At 42.6% G+C, this 10,890-nt stretch overlaps 1 pseudogene; it reads right to left on the reverse strand.

Moving 5' to 3' along the window:
- Positions 1 to 3,792: 3,792 nt before the first annotated feature.
- Positions 3,793 to 4,315, reverse strand: LOC102487351 (SOSS complex subunit B2 pseudogene; annotated as a pseudogene).
- Positions 4,316 to 10,890: the final 6,575 nt, after the last annotated feature.

The raw sequence follows: 10,890 nt of genomic DNA on the forward strand, positions 1-10,890 counted from the left end.
AAAACCCCAGCAATTAAGGCTGCTGCATCCCTGCCAATCTGATTTAGTTCTAACCCAAACTCTGCCACGCTTCCTAATTTAATTGCAGCATGACTTGAACTAAAATTTAGCATTTTTATGAATCCAATTTTTAAAAAAATGAATAAAATGGGAGTAAGATGGAGCTGTATTTATATATATTCCGGTCATCATGTGCTGAAGGACTGCTAATTCTCTTTCAAAATTCAAACCAGCTGCTTTTAATCTAAATTGGAATGCATGTGTATAGATACTCATTAATGAGTCAGCTGTTTAGAGTGAAAATAAATCATTTTTCAAAACTGACTACTGAGAATGACAAGTGACTAAGAAAGCTAAACTGTTACACATTGCCATAGCTGCCATTTGTCAGCAGGAGCTCTGAACCACTCACAGAAAGTAATGTCTACTTACATTTGCGTTCATCGATTGCACAAAAGATTATAGTGTATGGGACTAGCAGTTGGCGTAATGGTTGTGTTGCTGGACTCTCATGTAGTTGACCGCAGTTTGAGTCCCAGACCTGGCGTCTTAAACCCATGCCAGGCGCATGTGTGCACATGCCCAAGATCCCAAGAGGAGAATGGAGGAGAAGGGATTGCGGCGTGGCCATGCCCCCGGGGGGGTGACTTCTCGCTTTCTGTCTCTCTGTCTCTCTCTGTCTGTCTGGCGAGTGCACGTGCCCTATAGCAAAAACCTCTCAAAAGAAAAAAAAAAAAAAACCCCAGCAATTAAGGCTGCTGCATCCCTGCCAATCTGATTTAGTTCTAACCCAAACTCTGCCACGCTTCCTAATTTAATTGCAGCATGACTTGAACTAAAATTTAGCATTTTTATGAATCCAATTTTTAAAAAAATGAATAAAATGGGAGTAAGATGGAGCTGTATTTATATATATTCCGGTCATCATGTGCTGAAGGACTGCTAATTCTCTTTCAAAATTCAAACCAGCTGCTTTTAATCTAAATTGGAATGCATGTGTATAGATACTCATTAATGAGTCAGCTGTTTAGAGTGAAAATAAATCATTTTTCAAAACTGACTACTGAGAATGACAAGTGACTAAGAAAGCTAAACTGTTACACATTGCCATAGCTGCCATTTGTCAGCAGGAGCTCTGAACCACTCACAGAAAGTAATGTCTACTTACATTTGCGTTCATCGATTGCACAAAAGATTATAGTGTATGGGACTAGCAGTTGGCGTAATGGTTGTGTTGCTGGACTCTCATGTAGTTGACCGCAGTTTGAGTCCCAGACCTGGCGTCTTAAACCCATGCCAGGCGCATGTGTGCACATGCCCAAGATCCCAAGAGGAGAATGGAGGAGAAGGGATTGCGGCGTGGCCATGCCCCCGGGGGGGTGACTTCTCGCTTTCTGTCTCTCTGTCTCTCTCTGTCTGTCTGACGAGTGCACGTGCCCTATAGCAAAAACCTCTCAAAAGAAAAAAAAAAAGATTGTAGTGTAGCTAAGGGATGTTTTACTCTTGCACACAAGCACTGCATTTAAAGCTTTCTATGTGTTACGATGCTTTCGGCTGGGAGGAGATACAGAAATTGAATTCAAACTTGCTTGACGAATAAACATGAGGAGGATTTATTGTTTTATGTAACTGGGCAAGCCATGGCTCGACTAATGAGATGTCATGGGAGAACTCTTCGCTTTCAATCAGAAGCTCTCCATCTGGTAGACCAACGTCCATGTAGCAGTCCTATCCTACCGGTTTACTCACCTGAGGGGAAAGAAGCAGTCTTCTTCCACAGCTATGATAGAGAAATCCTGGGCAAAGTCCTGAATGGCCCCATTTGCACAAATTGGATTGTTGGAAAAGTCATAACACATTTTACATAGAAAACTAAAGTCACGATTTTCCTTTTTTTTTGAGAGAGACTTTTGCTAGAGGCCATGTGCACTTGCCAGAGAGAGACAGAAAGCAAGAAATCACCCCCACAGAGGGGATGGCCAAGCTGCAATTCCTTCTCTTCCAGTCTCCTCTTGGGATTTTGGGCACACATGCACACACACCCAGTGTGAGTTTTAAGCTGCTGGGTCCAGGACTTGAACAACAGTTGACTACATGGGAGTCCAGCAACATAAACATTACGCCATTTGCTGACAACCCAGTAGATGAACATAACATGTTTTAAAGGACCTCATGTTCCTACCTTACCTGTTCCTTTTCATTCAAAACTGTTGACAGTGGGCTAATCTTCGGTAAAATCTAGGAGGAATACGATTTGACTAAGTAGATTCATCTTAAAGTATGTAATATGATACCTTTATCATTTGTAGTGTAAGTGAACTGATCATTGGTACAATGCCCAAAGAGGAAAAAGAAGTTAAGGCAGTATGACTGAAAATAGTTTTTATTCTTTCTTTTTAAAAATTTGCAAGAAAGTACATGTGCTCACTGGACAAACACAGAGGGAGAGAGCAAGGGAGAGAGAGGGAAAATGAGAAAGCACCACCCACAGGGCAATAGGGCATGCTCATGCCACAATCCCTTCTCCTCCATTTCTCCTTCCTGTTAGGATTTCAGGCATGCACGCACATGTGTCTGGCATGTTTTTCTTTTTCTTTTCTTTTTCTTTTTTTTTGGTTATCATTAATGCAAGTTTTATTCAAGAAATAATATTCAAGAAGAGTTGAATTCTAACAGAAGAAAAAATTTACCACCCTAAAGTAAAAAGTAGACATGGGTATTGTTTATAACATATAAATTCCACCTTTACATTTGTGAATAAAGCTGTGATCACTTCTTTGAGAAAGCCATTTCTAACTTCTGCTAATAAGGCTATGTGAATTGTGTCCAGAAACTAACAACACACACACCTCTCAAATCAGTCAAGTACCTAGGATTTCTTACTCAGGCTGAGTACCTGTACAAACCTAATCTGCTTGAATTCAATTTGAATTGCCTTCACTAACAATTATTTAAAAAAATAATTTGTTCAACATTTATTATGACTTTACCCCACAAATCGTACTTTATGTATTTTAATATTTAACATGGTATTTTCAAAAGATAAATATTCAAGGCCTCAGTCTTAAATTTTCCTTCAATGTAATCCATAAAGTTGGTAACAAATGTTGAGAAGACTGCCCTAAAATAAAGCAAATGTAGCTTTTCTCTAAAAATTACTTGCTGTGATACAGATTACACTCTGTTCCATGATTTTGCTCATTTGTTTTCTGGCAATAAAACAAGAATTTAGGATGATTCAGTCGTAGGAAAATCTTAATGGCAGTCACTCAATGAAGCCAATCATTCCTGGAGTCAAACACTCAAAAATTGCTGTTAACATTGACCAAGGTTTTTTTTCCTTTTCTTTTTCTTTTTTTTTCTTTTCTTTTTTTTTTTTTTTTTTGGTGGTTATTGCTTTAGTTGGCAATATCTGAATTTAAGACATAAAGAGCATCTTCCATTAAGCCTTTTGTTAAATATTACAAAATTTATACAGAAGACAGACTCATCGAGGCTATAAAGCTGATATGTTAAGTAACTCACCCATGAAATAGGTGCATATTTTTTAGAGGCTATCCAATAACCTTTTTGCTCTAAAAATAAATACCCCTACTTTTTAAGGTGTTCCCAACTCTTCAATAGGAGATTTGAGTAGCTCAACAGTTTTGCTATAGAAGGAACTCACTCTTAGCAAATCAAAAATGTAAAAGGAAATCAATGAAGAACATACTTTTCACAAATAAATCAAAGTGCAGTAAGTGTTCAAGTAGGCATGTAGCTTAAAAGCTACATATGCGTATTTGGCATAGGTCATCTTTTCAAGGCTCTCCGAGGGTCCCTGCCATTACTTACTGTGGCTGTGACTATCTGATTATTAGCTGCTCCTGGTATCTGTAGGTTTATAGGGCCCCGACCATTGCTTCTACCAGCGTATGAAAACTGGTATCCCCTTGATTCAGGGCCAGTTTGGACACCATTTCCCACTGGTCCAAATGTACCTGTACCCATATTACTGTTCATGGAATTATGCTTCTGTTCACTATAAGCCCCTTTGTTCTGTTGTCCTCGATAATCTGGATTGGGCTCACTGAAATTTGGCACTTCTGAATAAACCATACCAAATTCCCCGATTTTTTGAAGCTCACCACCTCTTCCAGTATAAAGCGTCAGACATCCTTTCCACATGGATGCATACCCTCTGGTCAAGTGAATAATACCCCCTGGCTGTATAAGACCTCCGATCTCATCCCCTACGGAAATAGTGATGCTGCCCGTTTAATCTGCTACTTTGCACGATCTCACTTCATGGCCGTCTTTGGTTTTGGTCACGCGTCCTGTGTGGATTTAACAATCAGAAGAGGGGGAGATGGTGATTAGATAGTGAGGACGTCCAGAGAAACTACTCCTCCGGTAGTTTAACACATCTGGAAGGTGGGAAGCGGCCAAGCCCGGAGCTCTCTTTCCAGGAAGGATCCGAGGCCAGCCCTGTCTGGCATGGATTTTTTTTTTTTTTTGAGAGGTTTTTCGCTATAGGGCGCGTGCGCTTGCCAGACAGACAGAGAGAGACATAGAGACAGAAAGCGAAAAATCACCCCCCAGGGGGGATGGTCACACCGCAATCCCTTCTCCTCCATTCTCCTTTCGGGATCTTGGGCACGCACGCACATGCGCCCGGCATGAGTTTGAAGCCACCGGGTCCGGGATACGAACCGCAGTTGACTATGTGGGAGTCCAGCGACATAGCCATTACGCTGACTGCTGGTTCCCATGTCTGGCATGTTTTTCAAGCCACTGGGTCTGGAGTTTGAACTGTGTAGTTGGCCATGTGGGATCCAGCAGCCTTAACCACCATACCACAGGCTGGACTGAAGACAGGTTTAATCAGATATAATAAATCATGCTAATGGAGAAGAGTTTACTTTCTTCCATACTCAAGGTATACGAATCTGAACATGTCTTCTCCACTCTCGACACTATCTTCAAGTGGAAATATTGATAGAAATATCAGGGGGAAAGCTGTGGGCATGGTCTGCCCTTGATTCAGGCAAAAAAGGTATATTATCTGTAGAGCAGCCATCCCCAAACTTTTTGGCACCAAGGGCCAGTTTCATGGAAGACAATTTTTCCATAGACTCTGGGGGCAATGTGGGGTGTTTCGTGCAACTTAGATCCCTCACATGTGCAGTTCACAATGGAGTTTGTGTTCCTACGAGAATCTAATCCCTCTGCTGATCTGACAGGAGGCAGAGCTCAGACTTAATGCTAGGAATGGGGAGTGGCTGTAAATACAGATGAAGCTTCACTAGCGCACCATCACTCACCTCCTGCTGTGAGCCCCAACAAGCCAGTCCGAGGGGTTAAGGAGCCTTGCTGAAAAGCATCAAAAAGCAATAATAAAGCCAACTCAGCTTTCATTTTAAAAAACCACCATGTGTGGGCCAGTGTGGGTAGGTACTGCGGTGGTTAAGTTGAGTAGATCTCACAAGGCCAGCTGCATGGTTTGAGTCCTGAACCCTACATCTAGAAAAACACACAGGGCATGTGTGTGTGTATACCCAGAATAACAAGGGGAAGAGAGGAGAAAAGATCATGGTATGGTCATCTCCCCAGGGGGGTGATTTCTCACTTTCTTTTTTTTTTTTTTTGGAGAGGTTTTTGCTATAGGGTGTGTGTGCTCGCCAGACAGACAGAGAGAGACAGAGAGACAGAAAGCGAGAAAGCAACCCACCGTGGGGGGGGGATGGCCACACCACAATCCCTTCTCCTCCATTCTCCTCTCGGGATCTTGGGCACGCACGCACACATGCCCGACGTGAGTTTAAGCCACCAGGTCTGGGACTCGAACTGCAATTGACTACGTGGGAGTCCAGCGACATAGCCGTTACACTAACTGCTGGTCCCTCTTACTTTCTCTCTCTCTCTCTGAATCTCTTTCTGGTGGGTGCACATGCCCTGTAGCAAATTCAAAGAAAAAAAATCACCATGTGCAGGTCCAGCCTATGGCCTGCTGGTTAAGGAAATTGGGTCCTATATGGTTAACTCTCTGGAGTCCAACTCCATGTAGCTTGAAAAGAACTTTGTGTATGTGTGTGTGACCAAAATCCCAACAGGATGGAGAAATGGAGAAGAGATTGCCTTATGAGGCGTACCTTTTGGGGAGTGCTTTCTCCCTCTCTTAAAGAAAATGTTATAGGGGCCAGCAAGTGGCATGGTGGTTAAAGGCGCTGAACTCCCACATGGCCGACCACGGTTCAAGTCTCGGACCTGGTGGCTTGCTTCCTCACTTCCTCTCTCTCTGTCTCTCTCTGATAAAACTGAAAAATAATAATGATAATAATAATAAATACAGTTAAATAAAAATAATTCTTAAAAAAAGTAAGAACTTTAAAAAAAATGTTAAAAGCAGTAAGCATAAGCTTTCATTGTGAAATAATACACTAGCCCTCAAAATATGTTTAACAGGAAAAGTTTGGTTCTGGGAGAGTACTTTATTCGTCAGATGAGAAAAGGGTGCTTCAATATTAGTAGTATTTGTGAGAAATAGCTGAATAATGCCAAATGACTGTTAAACTAATCTAGGAACAGACAGATGAATTCGATTGGGACCAGAGTCAGGGTGATTTCTCTCACAGCCGGTGTGGCCCCACCTGGAGTATCACTGACTGCTCAGCAGGGGGCGCTCTTCCCTTGTGCATAGCACTAAACTAACTGTCCGGGCGGGAGTTGGCAGCCCTCAGCAGAGCGGGAGGATCTTTATCTTGGACGATAGTACAACTATAGCTTTTACCAGGACGGCTGGGCTGGTCTTCACCAGATTTGAAGACTGGATCTGCTCATCTAGATGTCTCTGGTTCTTGGTTTGTCACCCTAAGTTTTAAATCCCTTTTGGTTTCTGTTAAAAGACTTGGACTTCTCTGTGTCTGAGGGCTTATGCAATGCCAGAGGTTTATATGAAATTATGATGACTCATATCTGAAAAGCACACTGAGCACATGTTTCTCGACTTTAAAAAGAAAAATCGATGTCTTTTTCTAATAAAAATTCCACATAGCCCTGCACTCCTGCAACTTCCGCTCTTGAGAGCTGCGGAGGAATTCCATCTTCTATGTCTCCTTTAGGGAAGATTTTATCCAACTTAGCTTCCTGGCATTTGCTAGGAAAACAGCTGCTATGTTTTGTTTTTCAGATATATCATTTAAATATGATAGATACACATTTCCCCTTTCAAAATTGGTACGAATACCTGCTCCCTGGACAGTTTGATGGGTTGGACACACAACAAAAATACATTAAGCCTATGAATGAACATAATTAAAATTAGTGGAATAGTTAAAGCATTTTTTAAAAAAATTATTACCTGTCATCATCTGTTAGAGAGTGCCAAATATTGGCTGGGCATATTAATTTGTATGAAAGGCATTACACACATTATCTCATTTAATTTTCACCCATTTTGAAGATATGGATTATGAAGCTTAGAAAGTATCAGTTATTTCTCAAGATCATAAAACAAGTCAGTATCAGAATGGGTCTTTTTCTTTTTCTTTCGTTTTTTTTTAGAGGTTTTTGCTATAGGGTGTGTGCACTCAACAGGGAAGATGGCCACGCCACAATCCCTTCTCTTCCATTCTCCTCTCGGGATCTTGGGCACGCACGCACATGCCAGGCATGAGTTTAAGCCACTGGGTCCGGGACTCAAACTGTGGTTGACTACGTGGAAGTCCAGCGACATAGCATTACTCCAAACTGCTGGTCTCAGAATGGGACTTTTCTACCCTCAAGCTTGTGCCCCTAAGACAGAGCACATTAGAATATTCAACAATCTCGTGGGGCACCTAGTAAATAGGGCAACTTCTCTTTCTTCTTCTTTAAAAAAAAAAACAAACCAACGGGACCAGCAGTTAGCGTAATGGCTATGTCGCTGGACTTCTCTGTAGTCAACCGTGGTTCGAGTCCCGGACCCAGTGGCTTAAACTCATGCCGGGCGCATGTACGTGCGTGCTCAAGATCCCAAGAGGAGAATGGAGGAGAAGGGATTGCGGCAGGGCCAGCCCCCTTGGGGGTGGTTTCTCACTTTTCTCGGTCTTTCTGGCGAGGGCACGTGCCCTATAGCAAAAACCTCTAAAAAAAAAAAAGAACAAACAATAAGTCTTAGGAAAGAAAATGTCGCATGGTTTACTTTTCACTGGTCTGTTCCGCATGCTTCCACTGACATTGGGATTGCCTGGGTCAACGCCAGCCAGTGTGCACACTCTGCAGCGTTTCCCACGTACTGTGCCCAGTTCAATATTGTTTCTGCTGTGGTGATGGGCACCAGTTTGGCCAACAGGGCCTAGGACTCTCTTTCCGGTTTCCTCAGGGCTGGGTAGTTGTTGGCGAGGATGACCAAGGTCACCCAGTCGTCTTCACATCTGCTTGCACCCCAGCACGCACTTCCTGCTTTTCATCACAAGATGGGGTCTAGCGTTAATCCACCCCAGTGACTTTTCACCTTGACAGCCACCATCTTCCTACCTTAGGTGTGGGACGGCCCCCGGCCAAGAGCAGCCGCCAAGATGGCTGGGGAGCACAAAAGGGAGAACTTTTTTTTCAAAGAGATGCATAAAATGATTTTTTGTTGTTGTTAGATTTCCGCAGGCAGTAGGCAGAGAGACAGAGAGACAGAGAGTGAGAAATCATCCCCCAGGGGGGATGGCCATGATGCAGTCTCTTCCTCTCCATTTCTTCTGTTGGGATTTTGGGCACGCACGCACACTCCAGTGTGAGGTTTAAGCCACCAGGTCTGGGCCTCGAACTGTGGTTGAGTACGTTGGAGTTCGGGGATGTAACCATGACACCATCTACTGGTCCCCATAAAATGACTTTTAGCAGTTCCTCTATTTCGTATAAAAACATCTTCTGTAGGGCTGGCCCCATGGTGCAAAGGTGAAGCACTGTGCATAGATAGTTGAGTCCCACACGGCCTCGTGTGGTTCGGATCCTAGAAGCTGAAAAACACAGCAGTGCGTGCGCGTGTCCAAAATCCTGACAGGATGGAGAAACGGAGGAAGGGTTGGTGGAATGGTCACAGTCCACGGGTGGGCAGGTGTTTTCTCTCTCTCTCTCACACACTGTCTTTCTCTTTAGAAGTATACATACTCTCTGAGCAATTAAAACAATACGGCAATTGTCAGTCCTCTTAAAAAATGAAACGAAACTTTTATGTAAAAGAATCTATAAGATATATTATTGATTAGGCATTATTTTTAATAAAGGATTGTTTATTTAACTTTATTATTATTATTATATTTTTTAGAGAGGTTTCGCTATAGGGCACGTGCTCTCGCCAGAGAGACAGAGAGAGACAGAGAAACAGAAAGCAAGAAATCACACACACACACACACACACACACACCCAGGGGGATGGCCATGCTGCAATCTCTTCTCCTCTAGTCTCTTCTCTGGATTTTGGGCACGCACGCACATGCACCCAGTATGAATTTTAAGTCAACAGGTCTGGGCCTTGAACCGTGGTTGACTACGTGGGGGTTCAGCGATGTAACCATTAATGCTATCTGCTGGTCTCATATTACTATTATTTTAAAATTTGCTGTAGGGCACACATGCTCATGAGAGAGAGAGAGGAAGAGAGAGAAAGAACACAAATCACCAGGTCTGGGACTTGAACTGCGGTTGGCCATGTGGGAGTTTAGTGCCTAAACCTCCACGCCACCTCCTGGCCTTACTTAGGCATTCTTTAGAATTTAGTTAAGAAAGATAGGAAGATTTCAAAGACAAATCTAGCAATTGTACAATTTGCTTGTGGTCAGTCCAATATTCAAAGAAGAAATTTAAAAAAAGCACAGAGAAATATGTTTTAATTAGAAAAAGTGTGGGGCCAGCAGATGGCGTGATGGTTAAGGCACTGGACTCCCACACGGCCAAGCGTGGTTTGATTCTCAGACGTGGCTGCTTGAAAAAAATGGGCCTGTGTGTGTGTACCCAAAATCCTGAGAGGAAAATGGAGGAGAAGGTATTGTGGCATGGCCATCGCCCCTGGGGGGGGAGTGATTTCTTCCACTTAGTCTCTCTCCCTCTGGTGAGTGCATACACCCTGTGGGAAAAAAACTAAAGAAAAAAAAGTAAACATGTTTAATTTGTAACGTGTTCACTAAAATGGTTAGTGTCTTTAACATATTATGAGTATTAAATGTCTGTGATAGTAATTTGCTCCTTGAAAAAAAGATAACCTGAGTGTGTGAATTTCATGGTATGTGAGTTATAGCTCAGTGAAGATGTTTGAAAGTAATTATTTTGGTATGAGACATTTACCTGAAAGAAGCAGTCTTGAGGCTGCTTCCGTACAAAGTATTTCACAGAACGGAAACTAAAATTTCACAGGAACGTCTCCAAAGTAGTTGATTTGAATCACATGAAATTGGATCTGGCTCATAAAGTTATTGAATTGCTTGGAGATTCATTTTTAGTGTGCGATTAATAACTGATACCCACAAAGGATTTGCAAATATAAAGACTATGACTACAATGATGCATTCCTTGGGCCAACAGGTAGCTTGGAGGTTAAGGAAGCTGGATCCCACGTGGCCAACCGTGGAGTTGAAGTCCTGGCCCCAGTGGCCGAACCCGTGTGCATGCATGGTCATGATCCTGAGAAGAGAAGGAGAGAAGGGATTGCAGTATGGCCACCCCGCAGGGCACGATTCTCACTTTCCCTCTCTCTCTCTGTCTCTCTCCAGTGAGTGCACACGCCCCATAGCTAATTTTTAAAAATTCCTAATTTTCCTAGTAAGCCATCTGAGGAAAAAGAACTTGGTGTGTGGAGGGGAAGGAAGCAGCAGGTATTTCTTAATGTAACATCAATTTTTTTTTTTTTTTTTTTTATTTTTTGCTATAAGTTGGGGTGTGGGG

The sequence above is a fragment of the Tupaia chinensis genome, unplaced genomic scaffold (genome assembly GCF_000334495.1).
Source record: "Tupaia chinensis unplaced genomic scaffold, TupChi_1.0 Scaffold000112_1, whole genome shotgun sequence".
NCBI lineage: Eukaryota > Metazoa > Chordata > Mammalia > Scandentia > Tupaiidae > Tupaia > Tupaia belangeri.